This window comes from Canis aureus, chromosome 15, assembly GCF_053574225.1.
Source record: "Canis aureus isolate CA01 chromosome 15, VMU_Caureus_v.1.0, whole genome shotgun sequence".
Lineage (NCBI taxonomy): Eukaryota > Metazoa > Chordata > Mammalia > Carnivora > Canidae > Canis > Canis aureus.
The window spans coordinates 60,270,432-60,295,715 of NC_135625.1; the positions used below are offsets into that span (position 1 = coordinate 60,270,432).

At 39.3% G+C, this 25,284-nt stretch overlaps 1 long non-coding RNA gene across 5 annotated transcripts in view; it reads left to right on the plus strand.

Annotated features, from left to right (window-relative positions):
* LOC144284961 (uncharacterized) overlaps positions 1-25,284 on the plus strand; it is a 59,492-nt gene that overhangs the window by 6,862 nt on the left and 27,346 nt on the right. The window lies entirely within an intron of this gene.

Genomic DNA, 25,284 nt, shown 5'->3' on the forward strand with positions numbered 1-25,284 from the left:
TTGTAATTATGAAACATTTGTATTTATTATGGGTAGAGCAAATGATCACATATGATGGTGTTGGGAATCTAGGTTCTTACTGTGAAAAAAACACATTGTGAACAGAAGTTGAAGAACCCTGTGGTGCTGGATTTGAATTGGAATAACTATTAATGTAGGATTTAGAGAAAAATAATGTGTCTGTGAACATGTGTATATGTATAATTTTAGAAGAATGTATACTAGTTATTATACAGAGAAGAAATGATAGAATTAGGAAAGTACATATATTATGTAATACATATAATGTAAGCATATATATTTGTAAATGCTTATATAATGTGTATCTGTATATTTATGCCTGCATATAGTATATATGTGTATTTATATACCCCTATTTATATGTAATGTGTGTGTATATATGTATATACACACATATATATAAATGTACAGGCATAGGTATAGATTCATATATTCTTAGCTCTGTGCACTGAAAGAGGTACCTGGGAGTATCAATAGGTATACCTAGTACCTAGATCTTGATTTTGAAATGCCATTCTACATTCTACATAATAAGGGCTCCTTTGAGAAATGGCAGATTCCAGATCTGGGGCAGGAAATGTATAAAGTGAGCTTGTGAGTATGCACCTTGGTATACTCCAGAGCAAGGGCATGATAGAATTAGAAAAAAAAAATCATTTTGCCACCACCAGTGTAATAATTGTTCCAGGTTAGGACCATGAATAGTTGCTGAAAGTCTTACTGAGTAAGAAACTGTCGGAGATCAGGGCAGTCCTACGGTTTTGTAATGCTACCACACAGACCTCTCACTAATTACAAAGGGGGAAGTATATGTTTGCAATAGCAGTCCCTCCATTAGCCAACCTATTAAACTCAGCATCCCCAATAGGAGGATAATTCAACATTATGTAACAAATCCTGATGTGGTGCATGGTCTATGTAGTATTGGGGCCAAAAAATGTTTAACTTGAACGTACCCATGAGGAAACCATCAAATCCAGAATGTGGGAGATTAGATAAGACAAACAAATCTAACTCTTCAAAAATGTAATTTTATGCAGGTGCTTAATGATTCATTTGGTCAATCATCCAACTCTTGATTTTGGCTCGGGTCATGATCTTGGGGTCATGCGATCAAGCCCCACATCAGTTTCTGCACTGGGTTGTGGAACCCCTTGTTCCTCTTCCTCTGCTCCTCCCTGCCCTCCATCTCTAAAATAAATAAATAAAATCTTTTTTTAAAAAAGATTGTTAAAAATTCAATACTATGAAAAACAAGTCAAGGGCAGAAAGTCAAAGAGACTATCCTACATTAAAAGAGATTACAGAGAAAAGAGATTAAAGAGCTTTAGCAACCAAATGCAATACATGAAATTTAACTGAATACTGGATAAGACAATAAACTATGAGAGACTTTTTTGGGGCAATTGGGGAACTTAAATGTGTGCTATATATTAAATAATAATTTTGAATGAATGTGAATTAATGATAATATCCTTACTGTTATAAGATGAAAGGTGAAGTATTTAAGGCTGAAATAGCATTATATCTGCAATTTACTTTAAAATGATTCAGAAAGAAATGGAGATAAAGAAAAGGCAACAATTTATTAACAGGGAATCTGGATAAAGGATATGGTCATTTGTTTGTAGTACTATTTTGACATTTCTGTATATTTGAGATTAAAAAAAAATATTAAAGAGTGTGCCTGGCTGGCTCAGTTAATACAGAATACAGCTCTTGATCTCAGAGTTGTGAGTTTGAGTCCCACACTGGGTATAGAGATTACTTAAAAATAAAATCTTTAGGGGTGCCCAGTGACTGAGTCTATTAAGTGTCTGACTCTTGATTTCGGCTCAGGTTATCTTAGGGTCATTAGATCCAGCCCCATGTCGGGCTCCATGCTCAGTGTGGAGTCTGCTTGAGATTTTCTCTCTCCCCCTTACTCTGCCTGCTTTACGCTTCCCCCATGCTCTCACCCTCCCCCCATGCTCTCACCCTGCCCAAATAAGTTAATAAATCTTAAAAAGATAAAATCTTGGGATCCCTGGGTGGCGCAGCGGTTTGGCGCCTGCCTTTGGCCCAGGGCGTGATCCTAGAGACCTGGGATCGAATCCCATGTCGGGCTCCTGGTGCATGGAGCCTGCATCTCCCTCTGCCTGTGTCTCTGCCTCTCTCTCTCTCTCTCTGTGTGACTATCATAAATAAATTTTAAAAAATTAAAAAAAAAAAGATAAAATCTTTTTAAATGTTGGAGGAAATTTCTCTTTTATTATATAAAAGCAGTGCATACTTATGATAAAGCATTGTCATAAGTTTCCAAAGGAATGTTTTTTCAGACAATTAAAAACTTGCTAGTCATGTACTACTATTAATATTACATTATGTCTTACCTTCTTCTTACATTTACTGTCTTCTTACATAGGATCAATTCCTGATTAGTCTAGTTTTATAATTCTTTTATTTTCTGATAGTGGGATTAAACCTTTTTTGTGTCATGATTCATAGTAAGAGTCCATGAGATAAAATTTTTGCTGTGTTTCACTCAAGTTTTATTTTTTTTAAAAGATTCTATTTATTTATTCATAAGAAACACAGAGAGAGGCAGAGATATAGGCAGAGGGAGAAGCAGGCTCCATTCAGGGAGCCTGATGTAGGACTCCATTCTGAGACCGCCGAATCACACCCTGAGCCAAAGCCAGGTGCTCAATCACTGAGCTACCCAGGTGCCCCTCATTCTAGTTTTAATAAGACCCTGTGATGTACTCTTCATATCAAATAGAGATCTCTTATCGTAAATGCTGTTACATTATTTTAAGTATATATTTGTAATGCACTTTTATTGTAAATACTTATAGCAAAACCTGTTCTGGTAACTTGTTCTTAAGATATATTTATGGTGTCTTATGGTTCATTTCTTCACTTCTTTCATTCATTCAACAAATATTTATTATATAGCTACTGAGTACCAGAAACTGTACTAGGCTTTTATGTAATCTGAACAATACTTAGAGTCTCAGATTTTTTGTTTGTTCTAACACTTACCATTGCTCTGGGAGAGCCTTGTATACAGTAGACTGTTCCTTGTGGTTTGTTGTTGTTGTTGTTTTGTTTTTGTTAAAAGCAAGTTGATTATTTTTTATTTATTTATTTTTTAGAGAGAGAGTGCATGAGAGAGCGGGGGGAGGGGCAGAGGGAGAAAGAGAAAGAGAATCCTAAGCAGGCCCAGTGCCCAGCGCAGAGCCCAACACGAGGCTGGATCCTACGACCCTGAGATCATAACCTGAGCCTAAATCAAGAGTCAGTGCTTACATGGACTAAGCCACCAGGCGCCTCCACAGTAGACTGATAAAGAGCAAACATTTAATAGTACTCAACATCACAGATATTACTGGTTCATATTTAATGTCTCTAATAGTGATTTTCAAATTCATCTTTTGCTTTATGCCTTTCTCTGAGACACAGAAACCTTTCTGTGAGATCTTGCTTCCTACATCACAGAGAAAATAGAGGCATAAAGACATGAACTCTAATGCTTCTAATGCCCCCAAGTACAAACTTGCATTGCAAACATGCATTTTTTTAACGAATTCTTATCGCCCTGCTTCATAGTATGAGATGTTGCTCCTCTTTCTGTATTTGATACTGTGAGCTGTTTACTTTTTCTGGAAAATCTCTATTGCCTTAGATTTCATGACTCCACACACTCCCAGTTCTTCTCAAAAAAGGTCAGTTCTTTCTTGGCTTCCTTTTTAGGGTCAATTTTCACAATTGGAAATAACCTGGGGAAAAAGGACTCCATCCTTTCCCATTTTCTTTCCTCACAAAACTCCTTTTACCCTCATATCCATTCCATAGGTTTTATTTAGAATGATGACTTCTAAATGTGTGTATTACAGTCTACATGTCTTTACCTGGACTCAACCTTTAGTATTCAACAACCTACTTCATTTCTGTACCTACTTCATGTCTGTACATAAATATGTCACAGGCGTTGCAAACTCCACAAATCCGAGACTGAGCCCTACATTCCCCACTTTATGCTCTAACAGCTGCTCAACCTGTATTTTTTAAAAATCTCAGTTGGTGCCACCACCTTTTGACTTTCTTATTGAAAGATAAATATGGTGGTGCCTGGGTGACTCGGTTAAGTGTTAACTCTTGCTTTCGACTTAAGATTCTCTGCCCCTCTGACTCTCTCTCTCTTTCTCAAAAAAAAAAAAAAAAAAAAGTTAAAAATAAATAAATACTAGTCCCTCTCCCCTGCCTGCCGAAAGCAAGAGGACAACAAGAAATCTTTTGGAGGTGGTGGATATGTTTATTACCTTGTTTGCAATGATCATATCCCAGGTGTATGCCTATGTCTAAACTCATCAAAATATGCATATTAAATATGTACAACTTTTTCTATATTAAGTTTACCTCAATAAACTTTTTTAAAAATTAAAGAAAAAGGGGGACACCTGGGTGGCTCAGCCATTGAGCGTCTGCCTTTGGCTCAGGGCGTGATCCTGGAGTCCCAGGATAGAGTCCCACTTCAGACCCCCTGCAGCCTGCTTCTCCCTCTGCCTACGTCTCTGCCTCTCTCTCTGTGTCTCTCATGAATAAATGAATAAAATCTTTTTAAAAAAAATAAAGAAAAAGATAAATACTAATTCCATATTCTGTTACTGATGTAACAAAAATCTTTGAGTTAATCCTTGTAATCTTTTAATATTTGAATCCAGTTACTTTTGAAGTTTTTCAACAACAGATTAGTAAATATATGTCTTTTATCTTCACATCTTTTTCACATTGGATGCCCTCCTCTGAAGGAAAATCTAAATTTTTTCCCTTTTAAAACTCTTTTATTTATTACTTGGATACTTTTTTAGCTGTCTTTTTTCTACTGGATCTTAGTTTCTGGTTTTGGCATCTGCCAGGATTACATCCCTGCTTGTTATTATGATGACTCAATATTGGATTTAACCAAATGTTAATTTAACAATTTTATAAATATATTTGATTTAGATTGCTAGTGTACATGTTGATTAGAGTTTATGTATTGTATATATTAAAGTAACAATAGCTTTGAGAGGCAAATATCCTAATTATGCAAATCCTTCGATCTATATATTGACATCTCTTTCACACTAAAATTAGCATGGTTCTCTAGGTGGCACTTTCAAGAAGTTTTCTTGCCTGAATATAAACATATCTTCCCTGATATCATAGAGGACAATAATTCACTCTCTAGGAGGTGTTATTAGTTGTTAAAATTATGGAAGAAAGTTAGATATTTGGAAATTAAGAGGCCAAAAACTCTGTTTTTTAATGAGAAGTTTAAACACTTTATCATGTTTACCTTTCACATTATTTAAAACATTTCAAACATAAGTGCAGTGGATTGTCCTGGATGAGAGTAGGCCCAAGGATTTTTGAAATGCTGAAGAGAAGATGTACCATTTAAAGGTTACAAGCAGAAGCTTGTGGGTGGGAGCAGGGCCATAGTGATGGCAGACAGCCAGGCTGGACTCAATCAGTACGACTCAGCAATTGCACTGCTGGGGATTTACCCCAAAGATACAGATGCAGTGAAACTCCGGGACACCTGCACCCCAATGTTTCTAGCAGCAATGTCCACAATAGCCAAACTGTGGAAGGAGCCTCGGTGTCCATCAAAAGATGAATGGATAAAGAAGATGTGGTCTATGTGTACAATGGAATATTCCTCAGCCATTAGAAACGACAAATACCCACCATTTGCTTCGACGTGGATGGAACTGGAGGGTATTATGCTGAGTGAAATGTCAATCGGAGGACAAACATTATATGGTCTCATTCATTGGGGGAATATAAAAAATAGTGAAAGGGAATAAAGGGGAAAGGAGAAAAAATGAGTGGGAAATATCAGAAAGGGAGACAGAACATGAAAGACTCCTAACTCTGGGAAATGAACTAGGGGTGGTGGAAGGGGAGGTGGGCGGGGGGTGGGGGTGACTGGGTGACAGGCACTGAGGTGGGCACTTGACGGGATGAGCACTGGGTGTTATTCTATATGTTGGCAAATTGAACACAAATAAAAAATAAATTTATATAAAAAAATGAAGTTGAATGTTACTGCTCCTGATTGACAAAAGATTAATAATGCAGGGCAGCCCCCTGGTAGCTCAGCGGTTTAGCGCCGCCTTCAGCCCAGGGTGTGATCCTGGAGACCCCGGATCAAGTCCCATGTCGGGCTCCCTGCATGGAGCCTGCTTCTCCCTCTGCCTGTGTCTCTGCCTCTCTCTGCCTCTCTCTGTGTCTATGAATAAATAAAATAAAATCTTAAAAAAAAAGATTAATAATGCAGACAGCAGCTTCATAATATTACTCCACCTTCAGAAGTTTTTCAATATATAGATCAAGACTGAAACTCCCAACCTGATATGGAAACATGCTTAGAGATGTCTCTAGCTAAAAATGAATAAGCTAAAGGCAAAATGGACACAATAAGGACATTTAAAACCCTTCTGTTTCAAGAACTGATAGCTAAGTATTGAAGTATTCAAGGTGAGGATTACCTGTCATCGTAACTAGCTTATTCTTCCTGGGTCTGAAAGTCTCTACTCCCTTCATGGAATTGACATGCCTGTTACAAGGTTTTTGTGAGCAATAAACGATATTAAAGGTTTCTTCTTAATGTGGAACTGGACCAATTACTTCAAGGCCATTATAATCTCCTCAAGACACTTGTCCTTGTAATTTGACCTTGCTAGATGGAAACTTGAAGTTATGGGAGGTATAAAACCAGTTTTCCTTTCCCTTCCCCTGAAGATTTATTTCACTGGCAAGTTTACAGCCTAGAGTTAATCACACATCTTTGGGTATGATTGATTTAATTATTCTCTGTGGGAATGAAAAATTCAAAGTTACAAAGTTTTATTTCTAGAATGGATCTAGGTATAAAGCAAGTACCCCATTTTTTGCTCTCAATATATTACATTACATACACACATATATACATATATAAAGTCGCAATTAAAATAGCCACAAATGTTAAGTATTCTGATTTAGATATATGGCTCCTGGGGATCCCTGGGTGGCTCAGCGGTTTGGTGCCTGCCTTTGGCCCAGGGCGTGATCCTGGAGTCCCGGGATCAGGTCCCATGTCGGGCTCCCTGCATGGAGCCTGCTTCTCCCTCTGCCTGTATTTCTGCCTCGCCCCCATCTCTCACGAATAAATAAATAAAATCTAAAAAAAATAGATATATGCTTCCTTGTCCTTTGGGGTTTTTTTTTAAGATTTTATTTATTTATTCATGAGAGACAAAGAGAGAGAGACAGAGAGAGAGGCAGGGACACAGGCAGAGGGAGAAGCAGGCTCCATGCAGGGAGCCTGACGTGGGACTGGATCCCTGGTCTCCGGGCTGAGCCGCCCGGACTGCCCTTCTTTGTCCTTTTGGATGGAGGTGGGAAAAGATACATGGAGATGTTGGTGCATTATGTATTGAGACAAATTATACCTACTGCTTGCTTATTTCTGTGGCAAAGAAGGATTTAGTTGGTTCGGGATACTGCTGAGAGATGCTTGCAGGAGATGGAGAATGAATGGAGAGAAGAATCTGATGGGACACTTTGGTAAGGGTCTTTGTGTGGTCCTGGGCTGGAGTAACTGGGAAGCAAAGTGCCATGGATGTAGAGAGCAAGCCTTTCTCCCTATATCTGCACAGAACCCAGCTTGTTTTGGCAATGTGCAGGCAGTGACTCTGGAATTACCAGGGGGCTGCATCTTTGGCATGAGTAGTGGAGAGCCTGCAAAGAGCACCCTCAACGTAGCATCAGTGGTTCTCCTTCAGACAATGTCAAGGACAGTGGAACAGAAGAGAGAGAGCATAGTAGAACCTGAGTGGGAATTGGTTTGTAAACCAATGTCATAGGGTCAATGTTACATTATTCCATGGACACCATTCACATGTTATTTAGTGTAAATCTCAGTTGTGCTCCAGGGAGTAACATTCACCCAGGACACAGTATCAATCACGTCCCCTGGAATTGGGCAATGTGGCTGCCTGGTCCTGGGAAGCATTCCTTTTGGAGACTCCCAGAAATAATTACAGCCTGTTTTACATGGACTGCTGAAGTTCAAACTACCAGTTGATAGTTTAGCTTAAGTCCCTATAAGCCATTGTGATTTTGAGTTTTCAGTAAATATATCTTCATTTCATTCATATGGTCTAATAACATCTGGAAATCTTGGCTTAGTTTTATACTGTTCCTGTCAGATATTGTACTGTTCTCTTAAAGCATGGGCCCAGCTGGAGTCTAAGCACTGTTCCAGATTCAAATATATTTGTTTTTGTTTTAAAGATTTTATTTATGTATTTATGAGAGACACAGAGAGAAAAAGAGAGAGAGGCAGAGACACAGGCAGAGGGAGAAGCAGGCTCCATGCAGGGAGCCTGATGTGGGACTTGATCCCAGGACTTCAGGATCACACCCTGGGCCGAAGACAGGCGCTAAACTGCTGAGCTACCCAGGGATCCCCTAGAATTCCTATTATTGAACCACCTCAAAAAAAACTGATTACATTACTATATTAGATATAATTGTTTGGAATCATGTATCTATATTCATAAGCTAGGAAATATGTATCTATACTCATAAATGAGACTGGTCTACAATAAGTAAATTAGTGGCTTTTCTGTCTTTTCATTAATAGCCTGGAATAATTTAAATCACATTGAAATTTTATGCTCTTTAAAGAACAAATAAAAATCATATAGCACCTTGCTGGCTCAGTCAGTAGAGCAATCAGCTCTTGATCTTGGGTTTGTGAGATAGAGCCCCATGTTGAGTATACAGAAGAAAGAGAGAGAGAGAGAGAGAAAAGAAATCAATCAATCAGGTAGGTTTGGTGCATTTTACAATGTTAGAATTGAACACTTCTTCAATTCAATCTATAGTAATTGTTTTGTTTCGTATGCCGTCTTTCATGGGTCAGTTTTGTTTATGCAAAATCATCTATTTATCCTATTTCTCAAATTGGTTGACATAAAACTGTATGTAGTATTCTCTTAGAATTATTTTAATCACTCTGTCTCTGATATGTCTCCTGTCTCATTCCTAATTCTGTATATTTTTATTCTCTTTATTTGTTCCTAATTAGACTAATAAAGGTTTATTATTCTTTATGAAGAAAGTGTTTTATGAAAAAAAAGAAAGTGTTTTACGTTATTAAGAAAGAATAATAGAAATTATAAGACATCATACATTTCTCAATTGTTTTTGATGATGAGAAGTGATGTATTTCTCCAGGAAAAATATTAAAGAAACTTTTTTAAAAAGCCACAAAAATAGGCAAAGCAGACATTTATATGGCAGACAGAAAATAATGGGGAGAAAAGTGAGAAATAAATATGAATTAACTATAATCATCTCCATTGTCATTAATGGACTCAAAGTAAAACTTTAAAAATAAATGCCCTTCCCTTTAACAAATAGATATGTACACTTAAGCATATGTACCTTGCAAAGACTACTCTGGGGGAGAAGTGCAAACTTCTACTGAAAAAATGTTATCTCATTTATCAAGGTGTCTTTTCTCAGTGTATTACAGGGTATAGTGTTTGGCTCTTCTTATTTTGTTGTCAAAGACAGTTTTTAAATTAAAATACCATCAGCAGGGGCAGCCCGGGTGGCTCAGCAGTTGAGCGCCTGCCTACAGCCCAGGGCCTGATCCTGGAGACCCGGGATCTGATCCCGCATCCGGCTCCTTGCGTGGAGCCTGCTTCTCCCTCTGCCTGTGTCTCTGCCTCTCTCTGTGTATCTCTCATGAATAAATAAAATTAAAAATAATAATAATAATAAATAAATAAAATACCATCAGCAGGTAAGTAGATTGCCTCGGGATGCCTGGGTGGCTCAGTGGTTGGGCGTTTGCTTTGGGCCCAGGGCATGATCCCAGGATCTAGTATCGAGTGCCACATCGAGCTCCTTGCATTGAGCCTGCTTCTCCCTCGGCCTGTGTCTCTGCCTCTGTCTCTCTGTGTCTCTCATGAATAAATAAATAAAATCTTTCAAAAAAATGTAGATTGCCTCTGTTAACACATTTATTTTATATATTTATTTATTTTAGAATATAAAAATTTAAATAGTTGTATTGGTTCTTTTTTTTTTAATTTAAATTCAATTAGCCAACATTTAGTACATCATTAGTTTCAGATGTAGTTTTCAGTAATTCACCAGTTGCATATAACACACAGTGCTCATCACATCACATGCCCTCCTTAATGCCCATCACCCAGTTACCCCATCCCCCGACCCACCTCCCCTACAGCAACCCTCAGTTTGTTTCACAAGATTTCTCTCTCTCTCTGATTTTTTCCCATTCAGTTTTCCCTCCTTTCCCTTATGGTCCTCTGCATTTCTTATATTCCTCTTATGAGTGAAACCATATGATAATTGTCTTTCTTCAATTGACTTATTTCATTTAGCATAATATCCTCCAGTTCCATCCATGTTGATGTAAATGGTAGATACTCATCGTTTCTAGTCACTGTGTAAAATTCTGTTGTACCACATCTTCTTCATCCATTCATCTGTCAAAGGACATTTTGGTTCCTTCCACAGTTTGGCTATTGCAGACATTGCTGCTATAAACATTGGGGTTAAGGTTCCCCTTCATTTCACTACATCTGTATCTTTGGGGAAATACCCAGTAGTCCAATTGCTGGGTCGTAGGGCAGATCTATTTTTAATTTCTTGGGGAACCTCCACACTTTTCCAGACTGGCAATACCAGCTTGCATTCCTACAACAGTGTAAAGAGGGTTCCCCTTTCTCCACATGCTTACCAACATTTGTTGTTTCCTGTCTTGTTAATTTTTGCCATTCTGACGGGTATAAAGTGGTATCTCATTGTGGTTTTGATTTGTATTTCCCTCATGTCAAGTAATGTTGAGCATTTTTTCATATGTCTGTTGGCCATTTATTTGTATATCTTCTTTGGAGAAATATCTGTTCTGTCTTATGCCCATTTCTTGACTGGATTATTTTGTTATTTGTTTAATAAGTTCTTTATAGATCTTGGATATTAGCCCTTTATCTGATATGTCATTTGCAAATATCTTCTCCCATTCTGTAGGTTGCTTTTTAGTTTTGTTGACTGTTTCCTTTGCTGTGCTTTTTAAAAAGCTTCTGTACAACACATTTTATTTTATTTTATTTTATTTTATTTTATTTTATTTTATTTTAAAGATTTTGTTTATTTATTCTTGAGACACAGAGGAAGAGAGGCAAAGACACAGGCAGAGAGAGAAGCAGGCTCCATGCAGGGAGCCTGATGTGGGACTCCATCCCGGGACTCCAGGATCACCCCTGGGCCGAAGGCAGGTGCTAAACCGCTGAGCCACCCAGGGATCCCCAACACTTTTATTTTATTTTATTTTATTTTATTTTATTTTATTTTATTTTATTTTATTTTATTTTATTTATTTATTTATGTTAACATTTTTATTTTAAACCAAAATAACAAATCTATAAAATTTCTGTTTTTTAAAATATTTTATTTATTTATTCATGAGAAACACAGAGAGAGAGGCAGAGACATAGGCAGAGGAAGAATCAGGCTCCCATGAGGAGCCCAATGTGAGACTCAACCCCAGGTCCTGAGCTGAAGGCAGACGCTCGACCACTGAGCCACCCAGGTCCCCCTATATAAAATTTCTAATAAGGTTGAAAACATTTTTGATCAAAAAAAAAAGAAAGAATGTAGAAGAAATGGAAACCAGGAGTAATTCAAATAAGGCAACCCTTGTTTGGTGTCCTTAGTTTTTTTTTTTTACTTTGTTTTTGTTTTTCTTTCATTGATTTAAGAGTATTGAAAAGTACTATGTATGACAGTTTATAAAATAATTATATTTGGGAAATAATAATTTTAAGTATCACTAATTAAAATAATTCCCCTTCAGAGTGCCTGGCTGGCTTAGTCAGTGGAGCATTTGACTTTTGTTCTTGGGGCTGTGAGTTCGAGCTCTAAGTTGGGTGTAGAGATTACTTTTTAAAAAATCTTAAAATAATTCCATTTCACTTAGCTATTTACAGTTTTCTTATAAATAACACAAGCTGCAAGTCTTTAAGGAATCTGGCATTTTTCATTGCTGCAATCTTATGAAACAAAGGTAAAAATGACATACATACAGTAAACTATATGTTTCTGTAGACAGTACCAATTTTGGAGAGAAGCAACTGAGAGAACAGACCTCAGAATAATTAAATGTACCTCCTAACATATTGCTGTTATCGGCATTAATTTATGTTAATGCTGATCTTTTATTTTTGACATTTAATAATTATAATTTATTAATAGATTAACTATATGCCAAACAGTAAAATAAATGATAGTCATCTTATTTAATTTTCCTACCAACACTGTAAATATGTATTCTAAGTATCTTGCCTAACATCTACTTATTCATTGATTAGAATACCTATAATGTTTCTCAGGACCCAGTGGATTAATGAAACAAATTTAGTGCCCGTCACAGTCAAAATATATCATTTGTTCCTGAAGAGTAGCTTGATTATGCTATGTGCCAGTGGGCTTTCACCGTATTCCTAATGCAGAATCGAAAAGTACACAACTCTTTCTACATATACACACATACCATACTCTTCTACCTTTGACACATCCTTCTTGCCCCTCAGCTCCTGCCACTCTCTCCTTGTCCTCCTCCTCTTCTTCTCCCAACCCTATCTCCCATCCTTGAAGTCATCTTTTGTTTAGTTTCTCAGTGTGAGAGTCACATATCTTGTTTATCAACATGCAAGACACATCTGAGCACATTCAACTTAATTACAACTATGATGACTTCTCCTGTGCAGTTCAGGGTCTAGGCCTGTTCTCTACATGAATTTCCAGTAAGCTTACCCAACCCCCCAAACTGGTTCCTCTCCTCTCCTAGTTTTAAACATCTCAGCAAATGAAGGAATGTAATTGAGCAATCTTCTACCCAGTTATTCAAACCATAAACTTAGAAATCATCTTTCTTAAAAAATATTTCATTTATTCATGAGACATACAGAGCAAGAGAGAGAGAGGCAGAGACACAGGCAGAGGGAGAAGCAGGCTCCATGCAGGGAGCCCGATGTGGGACTCAATCCCGGGTCTCCAGGATCACAACCTGGGCCGAAGGCAGGTGCTCAATCGCTGAGCCACTCGGGCGTCCCTAGAAATCATCTTTGATTCCCCTCTTTTTACCTCTCCTCAGCACTCCAACCATTACCTCTACCTCCAAATCTTTACTCCCAAAACATATCCTGAATCTACTTCTCCCCTTTGTCACTTCTGCCACAATTGTCTAAGTGATCATAATCTCCTACTTAGATACTTATAATGCCATTCCAAATATCTCTCTGCTTCTCCTCTTGCCACTTTATGTTCCAGAGTTTACCTGGCATCCAGTTGATCTTCTAAAAATGTAAATTATTTGATCTCGCTTTCCTGCTCAAAACTATCCAGTGGCTTTAATTTAATTTAATTTAATTTAATTTAATTTAAGAGGGAGATTAAAAGAGAGAGAAAGAGAGAGAGAGAAAGCCCAAGAGCAGAGGGTGGGAGAAGTGGACTCCCCCTGGGCAGGGAGCCTGACATGGGGCTTGATCCTAGGACCCTGGGATCATGACCTGAGCCTAAGGCAGATGCCCAACCAACTAAACCACCCAGGTACCTCTATCCAGTGACTTCTTAATGCATTTAGCATAAAACCTAAATGAGAGCATCCCGGGTGGCTCAGCGGTTTAGTGCTGCCTTCAGCCCAGGGCCTGATCCTGTAGACCTGGGATCGAGTCCCACATCAGGCTCCCTGCATGGAGACTGCTTCTCCCTCTGCCTGTGTCTCTTCCCCTCTCTCTGTGTATGTCTGTCATGAATGGATATCCATAAAAATCAATCAATCAATCAATCAATCAATCTCGAATGATATACCTTGGCCTAAAAGGCTATGTATGAACCAGACTTGAATTTATCTCCAATCTCATCTTCTCATCTTCCATCCCATTCTCTAGTGTGTTTTCTTAATAGTTTTTTTTTACTTGATTACTTGTGCTAATATGTGTGTAAGCTTTATGATTTACACACTATCTAATAATCCAGACAAATATGTATCTATTATAGAGGGGAAACCTCTTTGGACAGTTGGCCTATTAAAAACCAACAGGCAACCCACACATCTGTGGTCAATTGATTTTGGACAAAGATGTTAAGACCGTGGAATTGGGAAAGAATAATCTTTTCAACAGATGGTGCTGAGACAATTGGATATCTATCTACACACAAAAGAATGAATTTGGACCCCTACCTCACATCATATACAAAAAATATCTCAAAATATATCACAGGCATAAATATAAGTGTTAAACTATGAATCTTGTAGATGGAAACGTAGGAGTGAATATTCATGACTTTAGATTACACAAGAGCTTTTAAAACACAAGAAACCAAAAGAAAAAATAGAAAATTGGACTTCATCAACATTAAAAGCTTTAATGTGCCAAAGGACACTACCAAGAAGGTGAAGGACAAGTCACTGAATGGGAAAAATATTTGCAAATCATATATTTAGTAAGAGTCTAGTATACAGAATATGTAGGCAACTTTTACAATTTTTAAAAAATATTTTATTTATTCATGAGAGAGACAGAGAGAGAGGCAGAGACACAGGCAGAGGGAGGAGCAGGCTCCCTGTGGGGAACCCCGATGTGGGACTCGATCCCCAGTCTCCAGGATCATGCCCTGGACTGAAGGCAGCACTAAACCGCTGAGCCACGCAGGCTGCCCAACTTTTACAATTAATAAAAAAGTAACCCAATTAAAAAGTGAGCAAAGAATTTGAATAGCTATTTCCGTCCAGAGTAGATAACCAAATGACCAATGAATTTCCAGTAAGCTGGAACATATGCAAAGATGCTCAACGTTGCTAGCCATCAGGAAAATGTGAATTAAACAGCAGTGACATACTAACTCATACCCACCCTGTGGCTACAATGAAGAAAATAACAGATATTAACAAATTTGGGCAAGAATGTGGAGACAATGGAGCTCTCATATATTGCTGATGAGAATGTAAAATGCTGCAGCCATGGTGGAAAACAATTTGGCCATTCCTAAAAATGTTCAATAGAGTTACCCAACAATTCCACTCCTAGGTATATACCCAGGAGGATTGAAAATATATGTTCAGGAGTGGCTGTGTGGCTTGCTTTTGTTTAAGCATTTATTAGTTTCAGTTCAGGTCATAATCTCAGGGTCTTGAGATCAAGCCCCATGTCAAGACCCACGTCAGGCTCCATACTCAGCAGGGAGTATGCTTAACATTCTCTCTCTTTCCCTCTCCCTCTGCCCTTCCCCTCTCTCTAAAATAAATAGATAAATCTTTTAAAAAATCATATGTTCATACAAAAGCTTGTACATGAATGTTCATAGTGGAACTATTTATAATAGCCAGTGATCTTCTAAAAATGTAAATTATTTTGCATTTATAATATTTATAATAGCCAAAACCATGGGACACCTGGGTGGCTCAGTGGTTAAGCGTGTCTGCCTTTGGCTCAGGGCATGATCCCGGAGTACCAGGATTGAGTCCTGCATCGGGTTTCCCCACATGGAGCCTGCTTCTCTGTATGCCTATGTCTCTGCCTCTCTCTGTGTGTCTCTCATGAATAAATAAATTAAAAAAAAGAAAGAACAAGTAAATATCAATACAGAAAAAAATGAACCTTAACACCTATCTCATATAATATCCAAACATTAATTCTGGACATATCATCGACCTAACATAAAAGCTAAATCCAGGGATCCCTGGGTGGCGCAGCGGTTTGGCGCCTGCCTTTGGCCCAGGGCGCGATCCTGGAGACCCAGGATCAAATCCCACGTCGGGCTCCCGGTGCATGGAGCCTGCTTCTCCCTCTGCCTCTCTCTCTCTCTCTCTCTCTCTCTCTCTCTCTGTGACTATCATAAATAAATAAAAATTAAAAAAAAAAAAAAAAAAAAAAAGCTAAATCCATGGGGCACCTGGGTGGTTCAGTGGTTGAGAATCTGCCTTCGGCTCAGGGCATGATCCCAAGGTCTTGGGATCAACTCGCACGTTGGACTCCTGGCAGGGAGCCTGCCTCTCCCTCTCCCTGTGTCTCTGCCCTCTCTCTCTCATGAATAAACAAATAAAATCTTAAAAAAAAAAAAAAAAAAAAAAGCAGGATGCCTGGGTGGCTCAGTGGTTGAGCATCTGCCTTTGGCCCAGGGCGTGATCCTGGAGTCACAGGATCGAGTCCCACATCAGGCTCCCTGCATGGGGCTTGCTTCTCTGCCTGTATCTGCCTCTCTCTGTGTGTCTCTCATGAATAAATAAGTAAAATCTTAAAAAAAAAAATAGCTAAATCCCCTCCCCCCCCCAAAAAAAGCTAAATCTGTGAAGCATCTGAAAAGATTGGAAAATATCTTCATGATTTGTAGATAAGGACAGTTTCTTAGAATACAGGCTCATCCAGCCATAGAAGAATATCTTAGAAAAGGAGAGATTGAACACAGGGTACAAACTTTTAGTTATAAAATGAATAAGTTCTGGAGATGTAATTTACAGTACTGTGACCATGTTTAATTATCATGTATAACTAGAAATTCTGGAAATGAAAAATACACTAACTGAAATTAAAATTCACTCACAGTTCAACATCAGATTTGAGCATACGGAAGAATTATGAACTCTAAAGTTAGCTAAATTGAGATTATTCAGCGTGAGGAATAGAAAGAAAAAAACAAACAAACAAAGACAAACGAATAGAGTACCAGAAGTCTCTCCACTGAACAAGTAGGAATAGATGAAACTGAATTGGAGGTCAATAAACTTGTTTTGTACTTGCAGGTCTGTGCAGTCCTGTGCCCTCAGTATCTACCAGTGCTGGCACATTGCAAGGTGGTTAAGAAGGAGGCCTCTGGGATCCCTGGGTGGCACAGCGGTTTGGCGCCTGCCTTTGGCCCAGGGAGCGATCCTGGAGACCCGGGATCAAATCCCACGTCGGGCTCCCGGTGCATGGAGCCTGCTTGTGTCTCTGCCCCCCTCTCTCTCTCTCTCTCTCTCTCTCTGTATGACTATCATAAATTAAAAAAAAAAAAGAAGGAGGCCTCTGGAAGTACTCTACTTAGGTCTGCACCATAGCCCCACCACATAGCCTGTGACTCACCTTGGTTTCCTCATTTGTGATATAGTCACTAATAATACTACCTACTGCAAAGTAATGTTGTGAAGGTGCAATGAGATTATTCACACAAAGTTCTGAGCATAGTACCTGGAACATGGCACAAAATAGATGTTAGTTATTACCAGGTTTGTTGACTAAAGACTTGCATCTCGGGATCCCTGGGTGGCGCAGTGGTTTAGCGCCTGCCTTTGGCCCAGGGCGCGATCCTGGAGACCCGGGATCGAATCCCACGTCAGGCTCCCGGTGCATGGAGCCTGCTTCTCCCTCTGCCTGTGTCTCTGCCTCTCTCTCTCTCTGTGACTATCATAAATAAAAAAAAAAAAAAAAAAAAAAAAAGACTTGCATCTGAAAATCTTCCCCGGGGTACATTCATGCCCCAGGTACTCTGGGGCCCAAGTAAGTTTAGCATCAAAGGCTTTTCTTCTTCTCTCTGATCTAGCAAATCACAGAAGAAATACATGGGGATAATTAAGTGGACCACAGACAGTGGTTTGTAGCACTTACGCAGCATTTGAACTAACAGCATTTGAAGTCCTATTGTCCTTTTCCCGACCAGTGTGTTTCTCCCCATTTGCCTCCTTGTATCTGTTTTTCTTTTTTAGGTTACCTTGCTCTTGTTCTACTATTTGCCTTGAATTTCTTGATTTACTTTTCTACAAATTCCACCTTTTAAAATTGTGAAATACTACCAACTCAGAGAAAAATAGAATAATAAATCACCAGGGTACCCATCACCAGGTTTTATCAAATATTGCCATTTAACCTATTTATTTCAAATTTGCATTAAAGAAAAAGACACAGTTGAATCCCTGAAACTATTAAGCTGTAATCACTCTCTCCTTCTCCAGAGGTGACCACTTCCTGAATTTCATATTCTCATGCATTTTATTTTTTTAAAGATTTATTTATTTATTTATTTACTTACTTACTTACTTATTTATTCATTTATGTTGGATATATATATAGAGAGAGGCAGAGACACAGGAGGAGGGAGAAGCAGGCCCCATGCCGGGAGCCCAACGCGGAACTCCATCCCAGGACTCCAGGATCGCGCCCTGGGCCAAAGGCAGGTGCCAAACCACTGAGCCACCCAGGGATTCCCTCTCATGCATTTTATATTTGCATTTTATATATATACATATATATACATATATGCACACACTTATGTACACAATATATACATATACACACATGTATATCCATGAGCAAGATATAGATTTATCTGACAGTTTAAAAAATTTTGCACAAATGATATACTGCGGTTATTACTTTGTAACTTGCTTTTTTGGGTCAACATTGTGTTTTTGAGATTTATACATATTGATTTATGAAGCTCTAGTTCATCCATTTTAATTATCATATGAATATAATAACATTTATCTATTTATCCTTTTGTTAATAGGCATTTAAGTCTCCCCTTTCCTTCTTTCTTCTATTACAAACAATGCTGCAATGAATATGGGGGTCCACATCTCCTGTGCACAAGTGCAAGGGACCCTTGGACTCCACAGACCACATATTAAATAGCAAGTGTCAAGGGATTATAACTAGAAGGGAATTGTTATGCCCATCCTCAACTACACTAGCATTTTCCAAGTTGCTTCTCAAAGTGGCTGCACCAATTTACCCTTCAGCAGCGACATATAAAAATACATGTTTTGTGGGCATCTGGGTGGCTCAGTTAAGCCTCCCAACTCTTGATTTCAGCTCAGGTCATGATCTCAGGGTCGTGAGATCGGGCCCCATGTTGGGCTCCGCACTTGAGACTGGTTAGGATTCTCTGTTGGTTGAGCATCCAACTCTTGAATTTTGGCTCAGTATAATCTCAGCGTCATGGGATTGAACCCTGGGTAGGGCTCAATGCCCAATGGGGAGTCTGCTTCTCTCCTTCCTTTCCCTTTCCTTCTGCCCCTCTCCAAGCTCATGCTCTCTCTCAAAAATAAATAAATAAATAAACAAATAAATAAATAAATAAATAAATAATTTTTTTTTTTTTTTTTTTTAAAGAAAGTTACCCTCCTTGTACCAGGATAATAGAAAGCAACCTATCATCAGACACGGGGAACTTAGGGCCAAAAAGACTGTAAAAAGAAGCCCTTACTTCTTCCCCATTTTACTATCCTTAGCCAAACTCTTGTCAATTCTTCACAAGTCTATTGTTTCTTTGTCTAAAAAATATATAAGCTTCTTGCTCTGGCTGCTTCTTTGAGTCTCGTATCTGTGGGGCTCCTGTATGTATGTACATAACTCAAGTTTTCTCCTCCTAATCTTTGAGGGGGGTTATCTCAACCAAGAATCTAGAAAAGTGGGCAGCCCAGGTGGCTTAGCGGTTTAGCGCCGCCTTCAGCCCAGGGTGTGATCCTGGAGACCCGGGATTGAGTCCCAGGTCAGGCTCCCAGCATGGAGCCTGCTTCTCTCTCTCTCTCTCTCTGTATTGTAAATAAATAAATAAATAAATAAATATTTTTTAAAAAAGAGTCTAGAAAAGTAAAAGGAAAATTATTTTCCTCCCTGCAATAGTCACCTTAGTATCAAAGATGATCAGAAATAGCTTTCCAGCCTCTATAGTACAGCAGACAAAAGATAAAGGGGTTAGAGGTTGAGACTGGGTCACACTACCTGCATTTGCTACCTCACATCTTTCTGTACACACCCTTCTTACATGGAGAATGTCTGCATCATCTAAGGGTGACAACTGCAAAGTTTTATCCACAAACCAGACAGCTGGACATCCCTGACAGATCTCTGGAAGAGTACCACTCTCTCCTTTAGGTATGCACTTAGGTTTATACTCCTGCAGCCCATAAACTTAAAGATCAAGTTGCTCATGATCACAACACCTAATATACAGTGGTAGGAAAGATGGGTATAACTGCAATGAAAACTCCCAGTCATAGAAGGAGGAAAATGGGAAATTACAGTAGTTGCTGATCTTTAGAAATTATTAAATCCTTCTAGACAATGACTAAATCTTACTATGCAGTGAAGATTCCCTTGCCCTGGTAGGAAAAAAGTTTCTGGATGAGCCAATCTGGCTGCTACCAGTCTTCTCCCTGGGATAAACCCGTGCCCATTATCCCCTCCATCATTGAAGTTTAAACCCTTCTCTTTCTGATAGTCCTATTTGGGGACCCAGAGATTGCTTTAGTGTTCAACAGCCACAGGCTGTTACCACACTGGTTTTTGTTTGTTTGTTTGTTTGTTTTTAATAAACACAGTTCTCTCTTAAACCTAGTAGTTTTATTGGATTATCTTTTCCCAGTTAATTCAGCATGCAAGTAAACACAGCCAAGATTTTTTTCTAGATAGTCTTTGAGCCTGAGAATTTTTGGCTCTTGGGTGGCATTAGTGCTCTGCCAATCCCCCACTCCCAGAAATTAATGGCCCCAGCCTTGAGGCAATTTTTAAGAATAGGCAGGAAGACAACACCCTTAATCCCATCTTCTTCCACTGGCATTCCTTCTTTGTTGAGCAGAGAATTCTAAAAGTGAAAGTACTGAGTAAAGTTCTGGACATCTAGTCTTCTGTTTTGCTGAGCTTGTTGCTTCACAGCTCCATTCCCTGGGCCTCAGAGTGAGATTTTGGATCAAAGCAGTTCACTATTAGTCTCACCAGGCTCCTAAGTCCAGGACTGCAAGCTTACTGCAGAGAGAACCTCTCCTAGTCCTGCAGTCATCCACATTCCCTTCCCTTTCTGCGTGCATTCTGGCTTGCTTGAGTCTCAGATCACACCTGTTTTGTTGACCTCTGCTCCAAGTGGCAAGACATCTGGCTTCCCAGAACACTCAGAGTAAAAGCCAAGGTTTTTACAGTGCCCCAAAGGCCTGCATGTTCTTGTTCCCCTCCCCACCACACACGTCTGTCACTTTTTACTATCCTCTTCTTTTTGTCTCCTTATTCTTCCACGCACACCCTGAGGATGCTCCTGCTTAGTGTCATCCAGGTAGTCTCATGGTTCCCTCCCTCACTTCCTTTGGGTCCTTGCTCACCTGTCACATCCTTGGAATGCAAAACACATCCTTGGAAATTCCTGTCTCCCTTACTCGGCTACTTTCCCCCTACAGTCCTTTATAGGTTATAGATTGTATATGTATGTGTTTATTATCTGTTTCCGCCACTAGTGTTGTGCCCAAGATTGCGAATCCAAGATACCACCAAGGAGCCGACACTGATGCAAACACACGAGGGTTTATTTACAAGCTCGAGCTTGGGTCCAAGTATACCCGACACAGCGGAGCAGGGACTTGGACCCCGAAGTGGGTTACAGCTGACTTTTTTATAGGCTGGTCTAGGGGATTTTCAGAAGGGATGGAGGAATTTCTCAAGTTCTGTTTACATTTTGATATGGGGCTTTCAAGGGCATTGAGCTCTGTTCTCATTCTAATATGGGACTTTCTACCACGGGTGTGGGCTCTGTTGTCTTTCTGATATGGGATTCTCTGCCAAGGGCAATTCTGAGCTCTGTTGTCTTTCTGATATGAGATTACCTGCTGAGGACATTGAGGACATTCTGCAGTTTTTCCCATAAAGTTCAGCTCTTATTCACAGGGGCCTAAGATGGCTGTACTTGCACTAATGCTAAACTTTAGGTGGGATGGCTTCAATTTTTCTCGGCCTCCACACTAGAATACAAACTCCTTGAGGGCAATGACTTTTTTCACTTTTACTCATGTAAATGAGATACTACTGTATCTCATGTTTTAGAATAATGCCACCCTCTCCTGCACATAGTAGTGGTAGCACATGGTAGAAATTCATACTAACTTAAAAAAAAAAAAAACACTCTGCATATGTCAGCATTCTAAAAGTTCCTTGTAATTCACCAACAGATAAAAGCCATGGTAAGCATGTAGTATATATTCTAAGATATGACAGGTGACATTCTGCCGCAATATTTCATCACTGCACATCATTTCACCACACACAGATTTGACCTGCTTTTCAGTCTAAAATGGTTATTGATTCCTTGGTACCTTCTGGCCACTTCCTCTTAGCTAATTCCATAATTAAGTTTCTTTTTTTTTTTTAAGATTTTATTTATTTATTCATGAGAGACACACAGAGAGAGGCAGAGACATAGGGAGAAGGAGAAAGAAGCAGGCTCCCCTCAGGGAAGCCTGATGTGGGACTCAATCCCTGAACTTCAGGATCAGGCCCTGAGCCGAAAGCAGAGCTTAACTGCTGAGCCATCCAGGCGTCCCGAAATATCCAGCATTTTAATTTTTATCTGCGTGGCCAGAACTATGTCACATGGGCATTTCAATATGCAAGGAAATCTGAGAAAGTGAGTGTTTTTAGCTGGAAACATTGCTACCTGAAACAAAATCTGGGGGTCTGTTAATAAGGTAAACCACAGAAAAGTATCACTGTTTTCCTCCTGTGTGAATTGCTGTTTGTACATTTTATCTGTTTTTAATTAGGTTATTTAGCATCATCTCATTAATTTTTAGGGGTCTATTGTATAATTAGGATAATTCTTTGTTGATTTTATACATAACAAATTGTTTCTACCATTCACTTATTCATGCTTTTTATTTTTTTTTATTTTTTATTTTTTTATTATTCATGCTTTTTAAAAGAAATTGTAGTAAAATAAACATAAAATTTACAATCTTTACTATTTTTTTTTTTTTACGATAGTCGCACAGACAGAGAGAGAGAGAGAGGCAGAGATACAGGAAGAGGGAGAAGCAGGCTCCATGCACCAGGAGCCAGACATGGGATTCGATCCCTGGTCTCCAGGATCGTACCCTGGGCCAAATACAGGCGCTAAACCGCTGCGCCACCCAGGGATCCCCAATCTTAACTATTTTTAAGTGTACCATTCAGTAGCATTAGGTACATCCACACTGTTGTTACCACCCATCCTTAGAAGTCTTTAAAACCTGCAAAATGGGGGATCCCTGGGTGGCGCAGCGGTTTGGCGCCTGCCTTTGGCCCAGGGTATGATCCTGGAGATGGGGGATCGAATCCCACATCGGGCTCCCAGAGCATGGAGCCTGCTTCTCCCTCTGCCTGTGTCTCTGCCTTTCTCTCTCTCTCTCTCTCTCTGTGTGACTATCATAAATAAATAAAAATTAAAAAAAAATATTAAACCTGCAAAATGGAAACCTGGTGCCTAATGACTAGTAACTCCATAAATTCATCATTCCTTTTTTTTTTTTTTATAAGCCATAGGCCAAATATGGGGCTTCAACTCATGAGCCTGGGATCAAGACTCACATGCTCTACTGACTGAGCCAGCTAGGCGCCCCCATCATTCATTCATTCTTAAATTCATTCACTGAGATTAGAAAGCTGTTTGTTGCCACAGCATAGAATAGCCTATTCTGACTAACATGGATGGCAAGAGTAAAAGCAAAGAGACAAGATAGAGAGCTGTTTTAATGGTTGAGATGATAGCTGGAAGAAGCTAGAATAATGGGATTCATGATAAGTTCTGAGTTCCTCAGAGATGGAATGTCAAGCTCACTGAGGGTGACTCACAGGCCTTTGGCTTGAACAACTGGCAGTATTATCAGCTGAGAGAGGGCACAGTAACTGTGTAGGAGACTCTTGGTTGCCTAATCCAAAGAGAAAGATCCTCCTTCTCCTTAGTAATTGAATCCTGCATTTTCACCAGACACATTACTGTCCAGAATAAAAGGTTGCAGTTTTCTAGCACTCCTTGCAACTATTTAAGGCCATGTGAAAAATGCTATGTATTTTGCTGAATTTCTAGTTGTCTTTTCTTTCTTTCTTTCTTTCTTTCTTTCTTTCTTTCTTTCTTTCTTTCTTTCTTTCTTATTTCTAGTTCTTTAAAGGGAGGGGAACATGACCTTCTCCTGTCCTTTCTTCTTCCTGCTCCCTAAATCTTGAGCAGTCATCTTGGACCAAGGGACCATGCATGCAAACAGCAAAACACCAAGAGAGAAGAAGCTGTGGAGCTATCATATGAGTGAAAAATAAACCTCAGTGTTGTTGAAACCATTTGCATAACTGAAAGTTTGTGCCCCTGGACCAACATCTCTCCAGCCCCTGGCAAACACCATTTACTATCCTCCTCCAGCCCCTGGCAACCACCATTTACTTTCTACTTCTATAAACTTGAGTATTTTACATTCCATTCTTCTCCTGCTTTTATGAATGCAATTCCCTCTAGCTGAGGCATTCTTTCACTGCAGCTTCACACGACACAATTTTATTGTTTCTGCCCCACTTAGGTCTGCTGTCACCTTCCTAAACTGCCTATTGGTGGGGGTGGGGGGTGGGGGGTAGGGGGTGCTTTCCTTCTGGGCTCCAGGGCAGTAACCACTGGCAGATACCTCTATATCTCTACCATAAGGCTTGTTGGCTGTTTGCCTCTGTCTCCTAAAGGATTCAGTCCTGTTTTCCAAGCATATTGGAAGTATTCAATAATATTCGCTGAACTTATAGATGAGGTACTGTGGCTAACAGAATATTTTCCCAAGCTTAGTATGTGGAAGAGCCAGGTGTAGGTAGAACTCTGGCCTTTGACTTCCAATCCCAAATTCTTACACAACATTATACTGGAGGTTTCTCTCTCTATCCCCAATGGAAGTCCCCACTGCCAGGCATTTGTGTGATTTTGTTTTGAAGCTGGTGTGTAACTTCATGTGACCAGTACATTGAACAAGCAAACCTTATGGGAATGTAATTGGAGAGTGCATCTTTATTTTTGCCTCCTACTATTCCTCTCCTCCAGCTAAGACCATCTGTACATGGAAAGCTTTCTTCACCTTATGCTTCCACCCTCCATCTTGCTAAGCAAGGTTCCTAGGCTCTCTGACTTTGAAGGTGGTGAAAAAAGAAGGAAAAACTGAGCTGAAAACCAGGGCTGGCAGGAAGGCACTTGCCTCAAGTGCAAAATTTAAAGGGCCTCAATAATCAAGATAAATATTAATGCAGTATTTTTAAAAGTCTCATGCAAAAAAAAAAAAAACACAAAAAACCCAGATGGCAACATACCAAAAATGTAAATAATGACAGGCCATCATTTTTTGTTTGTTTTATGACCTTGAGTTATTGTGCAATGAGAACAGTGTTTCTAATCAGCCTGTAGTTCAAGGGC